This window comes from Eubalaena glacialis, chromosome 2 (assembly GCF_028564815.1).
Source record: "Eubalaena glacialis isolate mEubGla1 chromosome 2, mEubGla1.1.hap2.+ XY, whole genome shotgun sequence".
NCBI classification, from domain to species: domain Eukaryota; kingdom Metazoa; phylum Chordata; class Mammalia; order Artiodactyla; family Balaenidae; genus Eubalaena; species Eubalaena glacialis.
The window spans coordinates 59,808,629-59,825,286 of NC_083717.1; the positions used below are offsets into that span (position 1 = coordinate 59,808,629).

The window sequence follows — 16,658 nt, forward strand, 5'->3', positions numbered from 1 at the left end:
TATATGGCATGAAGAAGAAGGTGAAGGCTCAGAACACCTTAAGTATATAAAAGTGGCATATATAAATAATATAAATTTTTATATCAAGCCAATTATCAGAATGCATAATCAATCTCTCAGAAGTTTATGGTCTTTCTAGAACCATATGCTGAAAACTATAAAACATTGATAAAGAAAGCTGAAGATGATTCAAAGAAATGGAAAGATAGCCTGTGCTCTTCGAATGAAAGAATTAATATTGTTAAAATGGCCATACTTCCCAAAGCAATCTACAGATTTAATGTCTATCAAAATATCCATGACATTTTTCACAGAACTAGAACAAATAATCCTAAAATTTATATGGAACCACAAAAGATTCAGAACTGCCAAAGCAATCCTGAGGAAAAAAAGAACAAAAGCTGGAGGTATAACCCTCCCAAACTTCAGACTATACTACAAGACTACAGCTATCAAAACAGCATGGGGGCTTCCCTGGTGGCGCAGTGGTTGAGAATCTGCCTGCCAATGCAGGGGACACGGGTTCGAGCCCTGGTTTGGGAAGATCCCACAAGCCGCGGAGCAACTAGGCCCGTGAGCCACAACTACTGAGCCTGTGCGTCTGGAGCCTGTGCTCCGCAACAAGAGAGGCCACGATAGTGAGAGGCCCGCGCACCGCGATGAAGAGTGGCCCCCACTTGCCACAGCTAGAGAAAGCCCTTGCACAGAAACGAAGACCCAACACAGCCATAAATAAATAAATAAATAAATAAATAAATAAATAAATAAAATTTAAAAATAAATAAAATAAAATAAATAAGTTTAAAAAAAAAAAGCATGGTATTGGCACAAAAACAGACACAAAGATCAATGGAACAGAATAGACAGTCCAGAAATAATCCCACTCACCTATGTTCAATTAATCTACAACAAAAGAGGCAAGAATATACAATGGAGAAAAGACAGCCTCTTCAACAAATGGTGTTGGGAAAGCTTGATAGCTACATGTAAAACAATGAAATGAGAACATTCTCTCACACCATATACAAAAATAAACTCAAAATGGTTTACAGACCTAAGTGTAAGATATGACACCATAAAATTCCTAGAAGGGAACATAAATGAAACATTCTTTGACATAAATCGTAGATCAGTCTCCCAAGGCAAAAGAAATGAAAGCAAAAATAAACAAATGGGACCTAATCAAACTTAAAAGATTTTGCACAGCAAAGGAAACCATCAACAAAATGAAAAGATAACCTATGGAATGGGAGAAAATACTTGCAAACAATGCAACCCACAAGGGGTTAATATTCAAAATATACAAACAGCTCACACAACTCAATATCAAAAAAACAAACAACTCAATCAAAAAATGGGCAGAAGACCTAAACAGACATTTTTCCAAAGAAGGCATACAGATGGCCAATAGGCACTCGCAAAGATGCTCAACATCGCTAATTATTAGAGAAATGCAAATCAAACCCACCATGAGGTATCACCTCACATTAGTAGAATGGCTATCATCAATAAGTCTACAAATAATAAATGCTACAGAGGGTGTGGAGAAAAGGAAACACTCATACACCATTGGTGGGAATATAAATTGGTACAACCACTATGGAAAACAGTATGGAGGTTCCTTAAAAAAACTAAAAACAGATCTACCATATGATCTGGCAATTCCACTCCTGGGTATATATCCAGGAAAAAAACGAAAACTCTAATTCGAAAAGATACATGCACCTCAGTGTTCACAGCAGCACTATTTAAAATAGTCAAGACATGGAAGCAACCTAAATGTCCATCAACAGATGAATGGATAAATAAATTGTGGAATATATATATATATATATGTGTATATGTGTATATGTATATATACAATGTCATTAGAAAGAATGGAATATTGCCATTTGCAGCAACATGGATGGACCTAGAGAATATTATGCTTCGTGAAATAAGTCAGAGAAAGACAAATACTAACTATCACTTATATGTGGAATCCAAAAATAATACAAATGAATCTGTATACAAAACAGAAACAGACTCACAGACATAGAAAACAAACTTATGGTTACCAAAGGGGACAGGGAGAGGGTGAGGGATAAATTATAATGGATACAATAAGGATTTACTATACAGCACAGGGAATTATACCCAATATCTTATAATAATCCATAATGAAATATAATTTGCAAAAAACCAAAATCACTGTGCTGTACACACGAAACTAAGACAATATTGTAAAGCAATTATATTTCAATTAAAATAAAGAAGTTTATGGTCTTTCTGTAGTCACAGGAATAATGAACATGAAAGGTTTAATAGTAGCATAGGACTTCCCTGGTGGCGCAGTGGTTAAGAATCCGCCTGCCAATGCAGGGGGACACAGGTTCAAGCTCTGGTCCGGGAAGACCCACATGCCGTGGAGCAACTAAGCCCGTGCGCCACAACTACTGAGCCTGTGCTCTAGAGCCCGTGACAACTACTGAGCCCACGTGCCACAACTACTGAAGCCCACACGCCTAGAGCCCGTGCTCCGCAACAAGAGAAGCCACTGCAATGAGAAGCCCAATCACTGCAACGAAGAGTAGCCCCCGCTCACTGCAACTAGAAAAAGCCCACACACAGCAACAAAGACCCAACATAGCCAAAAATAAATAAATTTATTTTTTTCAAAAAAAGTAGCATAATTTTGCAACTACAAAATATCAAAAATTTATCTACCTTCAAATTTAATCATGCTAGTTTTTTTATTTTTTCTGGTTCATTTTTAGTCTGTTAGATAAGTGAAAAATCAATTTTTCTTCTTTACATAAAAATAATCATAGAATCACAAAAATTTAGAGCTAGAAAGAAATTTAGAGAATTTCTAGATGTACCAAGTTCAATCCTCGCCAAATCAGAGACATTCATTTAACTGCCTTTTTCAAAGTTAAAGAATGAATTGGAGGTGAAACCCTGGAATCCAGAACGCTTTACCCACCACGTAATAATTCCTCAAGCTTATTGAGGCACAACTTTGTGTGTGTATGTGAGGCAGTGACGCAGTAGGGTTGAACTTGAGGTCTCTGAATCAGACTGTCCAGGTTTGAATCTTAGTTCCTCCACTTATTATCTGGGTGTTCTTGAGCAAATTACTTAATCCCACGGTGCCTCAGTTTTCTCATCTGTAAAATGAGATAACAACTATACCTTCCCAACAGGACTTATGAAAAAATTAATACAAATAAAGCTCACAAAATGATGTCTGACACATTGTAGGCATTTTACAAATGTCAGTAATCATTAGGAGTCCCTCAATAAACACATGGACATGTACTTGATAGGTTTTAAAATAGCCTAATTAGACTAGAATTGGAATACTAGATCATTTTTATGTTTTAAAATACATATACAATCACTGACATTTCATTTTGGCATATAAACAGTGCCCCCAAAACGGTTTCCTCATGAAGTACATGCAAAATTCCAGATATTAAACACATAATAAAGCTCACTTAATTTGAATACCATTCATTTTGTGATCACTTGAGCCCAGTGGTATACTCAGAATATGACACCCAAAGGGATCATTTTTTTTCTAACACACCCTCCTCTACATGACAAAATTATTTTTAGTAATGACCGTGAAATGAAACAAATAATAATAGCCAGGAAAGAAACAGACAGTGAAAATTCTTTTACTCAACTCCACTTTTATGCAAATATAAAATAAACAATATAGTACAAAAAAGGAAAAATGCAACGGAATTAATGTTTCTGAAAAAAGGAAAAACTTAAACCTACATATTGTTTTGTGGAAGTACTAAATAATAACATTGCACCTCCTACTGAGTCCTTCTTCAGTTTTGAAGTAAGCATTAATAATTTAAAAAGAACAAATTTCAAAGTAAAAGATTTTTTGAATTTAATTATTCGGAAGAATAATTTCACATATTAACTAAATTTGTACTTACAAGCCAAAAATATTACACTTTGTTTCCCTCAAATGTTACATGCAAATGAAAACTCTAAGTGGTCATACAGAATGACAACATTGAAGTAATCAAGTCTGTTTCTTCATCCTAATAGTCGCTATGCAATCATTGCTTAAGAATCTACTATATAAATGCAAAGATATGGACCAAAGGGGCTGCAGACATGAACTGCACCTGAAGCCTTGAATTACCCTGAGTTTTTATGAATTTATTTGGAAAAATATCCGTAGAGCTGAGTCGTTTATTGAAGGTCAACTGTATAACTGGGAGTTCTCTGATTTAACTTCTGTGTAGAATATGATATTTATTAAAGGATCAATAATTAAAATGCGCTAATTTGAAGCTTACATATACATTACTAAAACTTAACAGTAACTACAGTAATTGTTTAGAACCTAGATTCATAAGAAATTTTTCAGGGAGAAATATTTTATCACTGACATTGTTTAGAATTTCTGGTACATAGAAATTGCTGGTAATAAAAATTGGACAGACTTTTAGTGGGTTTATTATAGTTTAATTCCCTACAGACAATGAGAATTTTTGTTGCCTACACCCCAAGTGATGCTCTCATTGCCCCCACTCTTGGCATGCCACTGCTCAAAGTGAAATCTGCCACTGAGGTACTATCCTTGAAGATGGGCTTGCTACCTTAAACGTATTTAAGCTACTTATGAGAAAACGTTTTTAAAAAGAATGTTAATTGAGGACCTATTCAGTGCACGGTACTGTGCTTTGTTTTATCCACATAGAATGTAAGCACATGAATTTCGCTAATTACAAGTCAATCACATTTATTCATTAAAGCCCTCTCAGCAGAATTTTTTTTTTTAGTTTATTTATTATGTATTTATTATTTATTTTTGGCTGTGTTGGCTCTTCGTTTCTGCGCGAGAGCTTTCTCTAGTTGCGGCAAGCGGGGGCCACTCTTCATCGCAGTGCGCGGGCCTCTCACTATCGCGGCCTCTCACTATCGCGGCCTCTGTTGTTGCGGAGCACAGGCTCCAGACGCGCAGGCTCAGTAGTTGTGGCTCACGGGCCCAGTTGCTCCGCGGCATGTGGGATCTTCCCAGACCAGGGTTCGAACCCGTGTCCCCTGCATTGGCAGGCAGATTCTCAACCACTGCGCCACCAGGGAAGCCCCAGAATATTTTAAAGCTATTTTGTTAGCAGTTATTATGTATACTTAAATTTTTAAATAATTATCAGAGTCACACAGATTCCATTTTTCAAGCTTTTCATTAACTTAAATTGGCTTTCTCCCTGTGTGTTCCAAATAAGTGAGGGTGCATCACAAATCAACATTCAGAAGAGGTTTTAAAATATTAACATTTACATAAACATTAACAACTTAAAATCTCTTGATATTTTAAAATTTCACAAATCATGTGGCATCAGATTCATATGTCCTACTTTTTCAAGCAGCTACCTCAAGAGAACAAATTTTAACTCTAATAGCAATCTTTTTCATTCATAGGATCAACGTAATCTCCAGTCTGCCTTCTCATAATCTTGCAGCTGCATACATGCACAAATTTTCTGATTATGTGATTCTGGTACTCTTGAAAAGACAGTCTTTTTAACTGAAAGAAAATCTGACTTACCTCAAAAGGTACTTTGGTATGGGATAGCGTACCAATTACAGCCAAGTTAGAAGCAGATATATCTGGCAAGAAAGTGACACACAAGCCTTAAAACTAGTTAATTTCTTCTACTCCTGCTGTATAGGTCCTATTTTCTTTTATGCTGTGGGGCTCCCTCACCCACAAAATCCCTCTCACTAGTCACCTACAGTCTACTAAAGCCACACCTGTTCTGTTTATAGCTCTAGGATTCCCCAGCCTCTCCCATTGATAAGAATCACCTGGGGCAGTTAAAAATAAAAATAACAGGCCACACTCCTGTAAATTAGATTTTAATGGGTTTGAGGTGAGGCTCTGGTATCTGATTTTAATCAAGTATCCTCAAGAGATTCTTACAGACACATTTAAGAATAAGCTAAAGAGGCCTGCCAGAGATCTTCACAGTTCCTCCAAATTGATCAGTCTCAAGGGCTAATCTTCCTCTGGGTATTAGGACTTAGGGTATTTGAAAATAGAGCAGGAAAAGTTTGGAGAAAGCAGAATACCATCTTGTCTACAACTCTGATTTAGGTTTCCAACATCCTGAAGAATTAAAGAAGTGGAAGATTTTAGTTTGGATAGGTGGTGTGAAGTACGACACCACCAGGGAGCAGCATAGAGCTGACAAATTACACATGTTTGGGGATTTTTTGACTTCACACTACCACATAAAATGGTGTACCTACATTTTCCATGAACTCAGATTACAAAAAAACAAAAACAAACAAAAACCCCAAAGCAGCACACTTAAAAGACACAGGTAAAATATGTTAGCATGTAATTTTTCTCTCTCTAGAGGGTCTTCTCTCTCTAGAGGGTCTTCATTGACAGCTGTTGTAGGAAAAAAGTTCCCTTGAAGTAACATTGCACCTGAATCCAAAACTGGTATTAGACTACAAAGATTCCAGGTAAACCAAAGTGGTGTTCCAATTTTTCTGTCTGCAAGTTTCAAAATACTTGTCCTACTCTTTTAACTAGCATTGTAACTGGATGCTTTTCAATGGTTTTAATCAAGTCTTTAGAGTTCTACTAAGTGTGAGGGTGGGGGGGAATGGGGTGGAAAACAACTTTAACAAGCTATGCCGAGGCTTTTTTTTTTTACACTTTTTAAAGTGTAGTTGAAATGTTGCCACCACCTGTCAGAAAACTATACCCAACCCCCCCAAGCAATCCCATCCATCCTCCCAAATTTTCTTGACTCATCTCCACTTTCTCTTTTCCAGTCCACATTAAATGTAGAAAAAAAAATCCTCTGGCAACCCAGGTAGCTTCTACAAATATCACCTCCAAGGGCTTTGTGTTCCTCTGAAATTCCATTAGAGTTGGGTTAAGAAACATCGAAAGATGAGGGAGGACTTGAAGAAGGAATTTTACTTACTTCCCAGCTTGCCAAAATTCGATACTCATTCCCTACCTAGATATTCCAGTGTCTAAGAAAAGTATGATCCAAGCCCCTGTGGCAATTCTGTTAACTGGGTTTTGATTTCCATCTTTTAGCTAGAAAAGCTGAGGTGGGAGGAGGAAGAGGCAAGAATGACTAAGACATTCCTGGGAGACCAAATAGGCCTAACCAAAAAACAAACAAACAAAACAAAACAAAACAAAAAACCCACTTTAGAAGAGGTGTGAGAACCGGAAATCAAGGCTGTCTGCAGAGCTAGAGCCCATCCTGGAACTTAGCGTTCTAGAAAAGAGGGTTTCCAATCTTTTCAAGTATTTTAGCAAAAATGTCAGGACCCTACTGGAAAATGGCTAGCTTAGCCTGAATTGAGACGAGTAACAAAACCTATTCCGAATCCAGAAGCTGCTTACGTGATTGTATTCCACTGCTCACAGCAGCACCTGCAGACATTAGAAAGAGTTGTATGGGAGGGCTTTAACCTACAGAGAGTATTATGGGTGCATCCAGAGCCCTCACCTACTCCGCTTGCTCCACCCGCTAAAACCAAGAGCCACGGTCCTAAAGCAAGCATTCATTCTCCACGGGGTTGATGTTATCTCCAAGGGGCGAAATCTTACTCTTTTCATGTATAAAGCACAGATACACGCATGGTACATAAACAGCTATTCAGGATATGAATGGTATTATAATTTCATGGCGGGTGGGGAGGAAGGGATTGGTGAACAAAACGTTTAAAAAGGCTTTTCTTAAGAGAACGATAATGGAAAGGAAAAAAAGGCTGAGTAACACTGTCCTATAAGGGTCCTGAGCTAAAACCATCAAATGAAGGTCCTGACAGGTAATTTTCTCCCAGACAGAAGCCTAAAGGTCAAGGGTCTCTGATTCTTGTTCGATCTCTGCCACAAAGAGGTGTTTTCCTCTCCGTGCCTCAAACCTCAGAGGGCAGTGAATGCCCGCCGTTTGCTCCCTCACGGGGTGCCGTGTTGTGGATGTGACCAACGACTAGCTAAGAGCTTTGGAAACTGCAAAGCGCTGCACCAAAGCCAGAGGAGGTTTCTATTCTCGGCTGCACGAAATTCCCCGGGTGGGGCCCCCTCGGCCTCCACACTTGTTGCTTCCCGGCCCCGCCGGCCTCCACCTCAGACCTTCTCTCCGCGACCCCCTCCTCTCTCCACAAGCGCACGCGCAGCACCCCCCTCCCCCGGCCCCGCGACCCCCTCACCCACGCCACGAAACCGGCGCGCTCCGTTCAGGCCCTGGCGCCGGCCGAGTCCCCAGCCCCCATCCCCCTGCCCGGTTCCCGCCGACTGCCCAGCCCGCAGAGGCCGCCGTTTCCTAGACAGCCGCGCGGCCGCTCCGCAGCCTCCGGGGCGCGCGCGCCGACGGCGGGAGGCGAGGGCGCAGGCGCGGGCCCGGGTGAGCCGCCGGCGCGTGGCCGCGCGCGCGCCCCCGAGCGCGGTGGGTGGAGGAGCGGAGGGAGCGGAGGCAGCGGCGGGCCGCGAGGGGGCGGGGGGGCGGAGAGGGGAGCCCCGGGAGCGCGAGCCGCGGCCGGCGCCGCTGCAGAGCCGAGCGAATCCACAGCCCGGGCAGCAGGTATGTGTCACCGCAGCCGGCCGTGGCCGGGGCTTCCCCTGCCAGTATGCCCGAGTCCTGTGGCCGGGGCGGGGGTGGGGGCCGGTCAGGGTTTGCAGGGTACGTGTCCGGGAGGGCTGGGATCTTACCACTGACCTTCATCCCCTCTGGTCGCTGTAGCAAGGCGAGGGTGCCTGGGGCAGCCTAGGGCTTCAGCTCCAGCCTGGGGATCTGCTTCTTGTCACATGCTTCTTATTTATTTTTGCAAACTGCCCTGGTTCGGGTCCAGCTGCAGATGCCTTACCTCCTATTCTTTGCCTCCGTGTGCCATCTTGCATTTATTAATAAAACATGCAAGCTGGGGGTTGGGGATTGCTGCTGGGGGGAATCCCATTGCAGTATAACAAGCGGGTGCCTATTTTAGGTTTTCAGGCGTGGTATTGAGGTGGAAATCCCACACCCTGGGGATTTGTAGCTTTGTTGGTCGTGACCACTTCCTAGTGGGCTTCCCCCATTTGTCTGGAGGCGCCACAGCGGCAGGATGGACTGATAGGAAAGGATGGTGGGTTTTCACCGTCAGGCCAAAATCCCGTTCTAGGGACAGGTGCAAGCTACGGCGGACAGTTCCCTGCTTGCTAACTTGCCAGGGTGGCTTAAAACCAGAAAATTGTTTCTCTTGATTGTCGAGAGGAGGCCTTGAACAGAATCCCTGAGACTTGCATACTCAAACTCATTAAGGTTTTGCATCTGAAGATGACTAAACCTTGCCACCTGTTGGAAGTTAGACCCCATGAAATCCCCCGTAATCTAGCCCACCAATCCCTGTTTCAGTCACTAATACTGAGATAGCAATAGGCCCATATTGGTTCCTTCCGTATTCTTTAATACTGCTTGGCTTTTGTCTCTTTTAAAATTAAACCTACCTATGATTTGATGCCCCATAGGTTATAGATTGAAATTACATGATTTGTTTATATTCCATACACATATAACATCATATCCTAAAGAGTAAATTTCTCTTCAGTGTATATGTTACCTGTTTCCCCAGCTTTTCACCTTGCTTCAAGAAACAGTTCAAAAAGTGGGATGTATGTAACTGATTACCTTTCTTTTTTTTTCCCCTGAAATACTGTGGTGAAAAAAATAGTAAAAGCTAGAAGTATAGAATGAAAATGGTTACCACAAGATGTTGGGATATGGCAGCAGGACTGTAATTTCTTCTAAAATATACAGTAGTCAGAGTGCCACATCTAATCATGAGAACACATTTCTTAAATGCTCATATGTGCCAGGTACTGAGCTACAAGCTATTGGTGCATATCTCATTTCATCCTCATAACAAACCTGTTATCTCCATGTTGAAGATGAAGAGACTAAGACTTAGAAAGGTTAGCTAACTTGCCCAAGGTCACACAACCAGGGACAGGATAAAGATGCAAACTCTAGTGCATCTGATTGCTGGGGGGTCGGTGGGGGGGGGGGGAATGAGAGTAGCCTTTAACCCTGGTGCTGCTGTTCCATCTACATTTTCATTAAGATCAAAGCTTATGCATGAGCACACAAGCTTGGATCTGATTTTCCATTTCATAGATTTCACATCAACCTTTGCGGCTCTCCAGTACGAGAAACTGTTGTTTCAGAATGGCTTTGTGTGGAATTTTTTAAGGTGGCACTGAGCCTATAAACATGGGGTTCAAGACGTTTCCGTTCAACTCTCCCAAACAAGCAATTAAGTTCAAAAAGTTGTTTCCCTTCAGATTTAAATATATAAAATGTATATGCATCAGGTAGAATGAATTGCGTTTTTCATTATCACATCCTACTCCAATCTTCTAGCCGCCCTGAACACTATCTTCTGGTCTCGCTGCCAGTCATTAGAACAACATTGTCTATCATACTTGTGTGTGAGTGCCTTAACCAGGTGAAGGAATCCGTACAAGTCGTGGACCATAATCCAGTCTCTGTGATTGTAGCAGCTCTTCATTTGAAAGTTTTGGAATTTGTACAGTCAACAATGGATATAAATTTAATCTTTTTTTGTAAATGCATTATTATAATGCAGGTATTGGATTTTTGCTACACATTCCTAACAGTTCTCACAGACTTAGAAATCACTGTAGTTGCATCAATGGGAAATTCACTTGGGGGGCTACAAAGTTTTATGCTCAGGTCACATATTTGAGATGGTGGTGAGAAAAGTACAGCTGAGTAGAAGGGGTTATTTGAAAATTATATCCCATGGAAATTACAGCTTTAATGATAAATTGATGAATAATATTAGGTCAGAAATAAAAGACTTGTAAATTCTATAAGCTCTGATTTCTTTCTTGGGCGATATGACTGGTTTTAGGACACCATGATGTTACTTTTTTCATTATACTCTATTCTGTTGATAGTAAAGCAATTTGTTATAGCCGTTTTGCCTCATGGAAATCACTCAGTTTTGGAAGAGCGCAGCCCCAGTGCTTATGGAAATGCTGAGATGGAGTCTTTCTGCCCTGGGGATTTCCAGTCTATGATCAGATAAACTCAGGATGAGTTCTGATGTTACTGGGGAAAAAGCAGAAAGCAAAGAGAGAGGTACTGCTTGATTCTGGGGAGCAAATTGGTTTTCCTATGGGGAGCACCATTATCTTCTTCAGTCAGAAGTCTCATAATTAAAAAGCATCTAAGAAGTCTACTTTCTTCTATTCAAGCAGGATTTTATTTACTGCAGAGCTGAGCACCCTTTTTTGGTGCAATGGTCGATTTGAGGAATGTTAAAATATTTCTGACTACGTATTTGTTTTCTTGAAACATATGTTTACAGTGGGAAAAGCCATATGAACAACTATGGATGCTTAAGCATTATCTTTTTTATTCCCCTCATCAAGGGTTTTTTTTTTCTTTTTTTTGGAAGTGGGGAAGCAACTAAAAATTTTCCAAGCTATATAACTAGCATGCATTGCAGTGACTGATTGTAATGCACATTTTAATGCATTGTTGAGTAAGACACTGGGAACTGGCATATTTATCTTTCCTTGACTGACCTTGTAGGCTACTTAGTTGTGAAATGTCTTGTTTTCTTACAGTATTTCTTAACTTAGTAGTCTCTAAAATGAGATTTTTTTTTCAATGTCAACAATCTTGAATCACAGTAGTTCACAGCTTACTCTGAAATACTTGATTTTCACCAGTCTTCTTTTTCTCTCCTTGATGGAAGCTACAGCAAGGGTTTTAATTTCATTTAGAAAGCAGTTCACAACCTGCAAGTTAAGCCATCCCTTTCCAGACTGAACCAGTCAGAGTTCACAAATGCTGGCCAGGCACACCCACCGTAGGACCTTCTCCTATAGTCCAGGTATCATGTGAGAACCCTAGACCTCCTGCTGGACTTTCATGCGCTCATTTTCCCCATATGGAAGATGTAAGAGGTCCTAAAGTGAGCTCACACCAGTGGGCCTTGGGTGCAAGGTAGGATGGAGGCTACTTATAGGAAAGAGTCAGGAAATCACTTCTCCTGTACCAACACTAGTCTATATTGTGATTTCTGCTTGCAAATATGTATTCATTATAAAATGTTTGATCATTACATAAATATAGAAGGTAGAGGTCCATGATTAGAATCTTTGATATTCTTATACCTTAGTGAGACCACCATTAATAGTTTGGTATAAATTTCTCTGGATTTTTGAATGTGGATACTAAAATGTTACTGTTTGCCGACAATACTATACACATATATATGCACAGTATTTTGCAGTTTCTCTTCTTGCACTTGGTAGTAAACTTTGGACCTCTAGAAGGCCCTTGAATGGCATACTTCCAGACACGGCCACAATGGGAACTAGATGAGAGGAGCCCTGTAAGCAGGGGTAGAGGAAGGGAACTAATGTGTGCTGGGTAGGAACCCGGCATGAGCTGTGTCCTGGAATAGGTAGTTTCACATTCCATATCTCCTTTAACCCTTTGCAATGACCCTTTGTGGTCAACTGTTTCTAGATTAGGAGAGAAGAGCCCAAGGTCCATGACATAAGGAGCAGAGCTGAGATTCAGACCCAGGTCAATGTGGCTCAGAATCTGGGCCTTTTCCTTCTTTTCACTCTGATTGCAGGATGGAGAATGCTGTGCCCCATCGTTCTCTGGCCTCCCATCCTCCTCTGCCTCTGCCCATCCACACAGGCCTCCTTACTGTTCCCCCACCTCAGGGCCTTAGCACTAGTGCTTCCGTCTCCTGGACTGTGCTTCCGTCTCCTGGACTGCCCTTCCGGCAGATTCTTGCATGGTTTGCACCCTCACCTCTTTTTGGCTTTGCTCAAAGTCTCACCACTCCTTTAAAACTACACGCCCTCCCACAGGCATTCCTGTTCCTCCTCCCTGCTTTGCTTTATTCATAGCCCTTCTAAATATACTATATAAATCTCCCCCAGAGAATGAACACTCCAGAGCACAGGGATTTTGTCTATTTTGTTCACTCCCCTAACCCTGGTGCTGTGGAAAAGAACTGACAAGTCACCCGTGGCATCCTTGAGTATTTCCAGCCTCCCACACTTCCTGTTTTTTGTAGCCCTTACAGTTCCCAGTAGTGAGCAGTGAAACCTCTCAAATGCAAAGGCTTTATATGTGTTTGGGGGTGGGGGGAACAGCAAGGAAAGTAGAGAAGAATCAGGAGAGATCTTGTCTTACTCTTGAGTTGAGGTTAGGAAGAGAGGAACCTCCCAGGTAGAGTCAGCCCCGTAAAGATGAAAAGAAAGTCTCCTGGGGGTTGGGTTGTATAACAAGGCAGCAAAAGCTACATGCGGTGATGGCCTGGGTTGGAGAGGAGACCTGTGTGGGTTCCCCTCTATTTGGAGTGCAAAATATTTTGAAGACTTCCAAGAATGATGCTCCAGATTCCACCAGCTTTCCCATGGCGTGAGTCACTAGAAAGGAAAAAGAATCTGTGGACACTCACACAGGCAGGTTAATCACTGCACTACCAGCATCAGCATCTTGCTTTTGTTTTTTTTTTTAAATACCTGTTGGTGTCTTCCCTGCTTAAGCCAGGGTGTCAAAGTTCATTGCCAAAGCACTTATCCCATGTGTCTGAGTTTTGCAGAAAGCGTGCACCAACAGCATAACAGCTTGAGATTCTTTGGGCCCAAGCAGTCCCAGACTCCCAGTTACCTTTCATTCATCTATTGTTTGCAGTAGTTCTTGGCTGCAGCAAAATGATGGGCATTTGGGGCACTAATACAGCCTCAGAACACTTTAGAATTGAGTACACTGGGATGCAGGAGGGAGTTAATGGTTATGGGATGAAGTTCCCATGGAACTACTCCTTAGCCACAGGGAAGCCTCATTCTCCTTTTTCTCCCCTCCTCCCCCTCCTCCCTCTCCTCCTCCCCCTCCTCCCCTCCTCCCCCTCCTCCTCCCCTCCTCCCCTCCTCCCCTCCTCCCCTCCTCCCCCTCCTCCCCCTCCTCCCCCCTCCCCTCCTCCCCCTCCTCCCCCTCCTCCTCCCCCTCCTCCTCCCCCTCCTCCTCCCCTTCCTCCTCCCCCTCCTCCCCTCCCCCTCCTCCCCTCCTCCCCTCCTCCCCCTCCTCCTCCTCCTCCCCCCTCCTCCTCCTTCTCCCCCCTCCTTCCCCTCCTCCTCCCCCCTCCCCCCCCCTCCTCCCCCTCCTCCTCCTCCTTTTCGGTGTCTTTAATTGCTGCCCTAGGCGGTCGGAATTATCTGCCAGGAGAGAATTCCCCTCCAAGAAAATGTAGCCTTCCTAAAACTGCTTTTGATTTGTAATGGAAACTACTCAGTAGCTAGGACAGGGGCTGATAACTCAGTTCCCACAGCTCATGAAAACAATGAATTTTAGTAAGTATTTCTGCCTTTTGCAGCCCAGGTTTTTGGAAGTCCAGACTGCGATCAGGCAGCTGTTCTCTGGATTTCATTCTCAAGCCATAACGCATGCAATGCTTTCTGCTACTCTTGGTTCGAAACAAGTCCGAAGCGAGTTATTTCATCCGTGATTCTCTCAGTCTCCCACCCCAGTTTCAGAACTGCCATCATGTCCAGCCAATGCCATATATAGTATGGTCAAGTACCTTTCTCCCATAACAATTTCCCTTCAAACAGTTAAATCTTTGATTTTACCTGAGTTTGACGCAGTGTTTTTAAAAAACAATTTCTGTGACACTTGCTAATTCTCGTTTAACCATGGCTACTAAAATTTGTTAGTTTTGCCCTTCAAAACAAAAGAACAAGGTGAATTATATTGTAATCCCTCAAATGAAGAAAATGTTCCATTGTTTGGGGGGGCATAGTCTCAAAAAAAAAGCCTGGAAAATTCTCTCCCATCTCTCCCTGTCCTTTCATTGTCAGTTTCTACCCGGGACTCTATCTGTTATCACTCCCCACTTCGTGTCCTACCAGGAACCCCTGTCCCCACCCTTCTACGAAACAGAACTCTTAAAGGTCATGCCTGATTGCCTAATCACAAATCCAATGGCCCTTTCTCAGATTTCGTTCCTGATGGCTCAGCAACATCTGACCCCATTGACTTCCACTCCTTGAAATGCTGGCAGCTTCTTCCTAATGTGTCTGGTCTTTCCTCAGCTCTTATCCTTCCTGTTCTATCAAGAGGCAGTCCGGAGAAGCAGTTAAGAGTGTGGGCTTTGCCCAGGGGGTGAATCCTGGCTCTAGCCCTTGCTAACTGTGTGACTTCGCAGGAGTGATTTACAACCCTGTGCCTCAGTTTCCTCCTCAGTAAAATGGGAAGAAGAAGAGTGGCTATGTCATAAGGCTGTCAGGAAGAGGATGAAATGAGTGTGCCTAGAAGACAGTAAGCGCTCAGTCAATATCACCTTTTATCATTATAACTTCCTGTTTGGATGCCTTTGGAGACTCTCTTGTAGCTGCAAGATAAAACCGTAACTTTAGTGCCTGATTAGTTTGCTTCCTGCCCCTGCCCCTTTCCAGTGTGTGCCCACTTCCGAGCCTTTTCTCTGCGCCTCCTTCCCTGGCCAGAGGAGGGAAAGAGAGCTGAGGGCTGTGCCTGCCTGGAGGCTCTGAGCACAGACCGCCTTGTAATGAAAGACATCCTCCCTTGGGCACCAAGCCTATCCCTCTCAGGCAGATTATAAATTACTTAAGGATACCAGCTGTGATTTATACTTAAAAAAAATATACGCCTCAACATTGAGCACTATACTTTACACATAGTAGGAATTTAACTCATATCTTTGAACTGCCAAAACATTATAGGTTTTCTTGGTCCTTCCAAAATCCTTTTTCCTCCTACACTGAAACTTCTATTGATCAGTCCTAAAGCCCATTTAAGCTTTATATGGGAAAATTGAGTCAACACCACAGGGCGAGTTAACCACTTCAACATTTTTGGAATGAGGAGGGATATACAGAAATCATTAAAATAATGGGAGCACAGAGAGTAATTTAATGCTTTTTAAAAGGAGTTTGAAATCCTACCAACCCATGAAGCTGTTAGGATTTTATAGTGTGTGGAGCTTTTTTCTGTCCTCACACCATCACTCCCAAGTAAAGTGAGCTCTGAGGGTGTAAGTGGCAAATCTTCAGACCTTGTCACAGGCCTGCTCCTGAGCCACTGTGTTCTAGTGCTGTTTTCTTTCCCCTTACTATCCAGGTGAAGAGGACATTGAGGTTGAATGAAGATCAAAGGAAGGGCTGCCTACTTAAAAAAAAAAAAGAAAATTAATCCCATTTCTGACGTTCTTCGTTCTTCGTTGGCATGGCAAACATTCCATCAGTTTCTGCTGTGTCTCTGAGGTCGTGTACAGTCATAGAGTTGGGCTACCAATAAAACCAATAGAAGTTGTGCTCCCCTGGAAGCCCTAAGGACCATGTTCTTTGCATCTTGAGATTCTATAGCAGGGTTTTTAAACCTCGGCACTTTAGGGACCGGATAATTCCTTGTTGGGGGGAGCTGTCCTGTGCACTTTAGGGTGTTTAGCAGCATCCCTGGCTTCTACCTATTAGATGCCAGTTGCACTACCACCCTCCCCCAGTTGTGATAACCAAAAACGTCTCTACACATTGCCAAATGCCCCCTGGGAACATTTGGCATCTCCCATTTGAGAACCGTTGCTCTATAGAATCAATCAAGAAAACTCAGCAT

The 16,658-nt window shown here is 42.4% G+C and overlaps 2 protein-coding genes across 4 annotated transcripts in view; one reads left to right on the top strand and one right to left on the bottom strand.

Moving 5' to 3' along the window:
* The window catches only part of NRG4 (neuregulin 4), a 126,389-nt gene extending 118,111 nt beyond the window's left edge, over nucleotides 1-8,278 (bottom strand). For 2 of the 3 annotated variants that reach the window (XM_061181868.1, XM_061181869.1), the window contains exons 1-2: nucleotides 8,206-8,278; nucleotides 5,564-5,625 (exon numbers count right to left, since the gene is read on the bottom strand). The gene's annotated coding sequence lies outside the window, so the exon portion shown is untranslated. Of the gene's footprint in view, nucleotides 1-2,965; nucleotides 3,033-5,563; nucleotides 5,626-8,205 lie in introns of those variants that run through there. The other variant, XM_061181870.1, reaches the window with a different exon arrangement.
* A 224-nt stretch (nucleotides 8,279-8,502) lies between these two features.
* Nucleotides 8,503-16,658, top strand: part of TMEM266 (transmembrane protein 266) — a 139,105-nt gene continuing 130,949 nt past the window's right edge. Inside the window, exon 1 of the mRNA XM_061181871.1 lies at nucleotides 8,503-8,576. The gene's annotated coding sequence lies outside the window, so the exon portion shown is untranslated. The remainder of the gene's footprint in view (nucleotides 8,577-16,658) is intronic.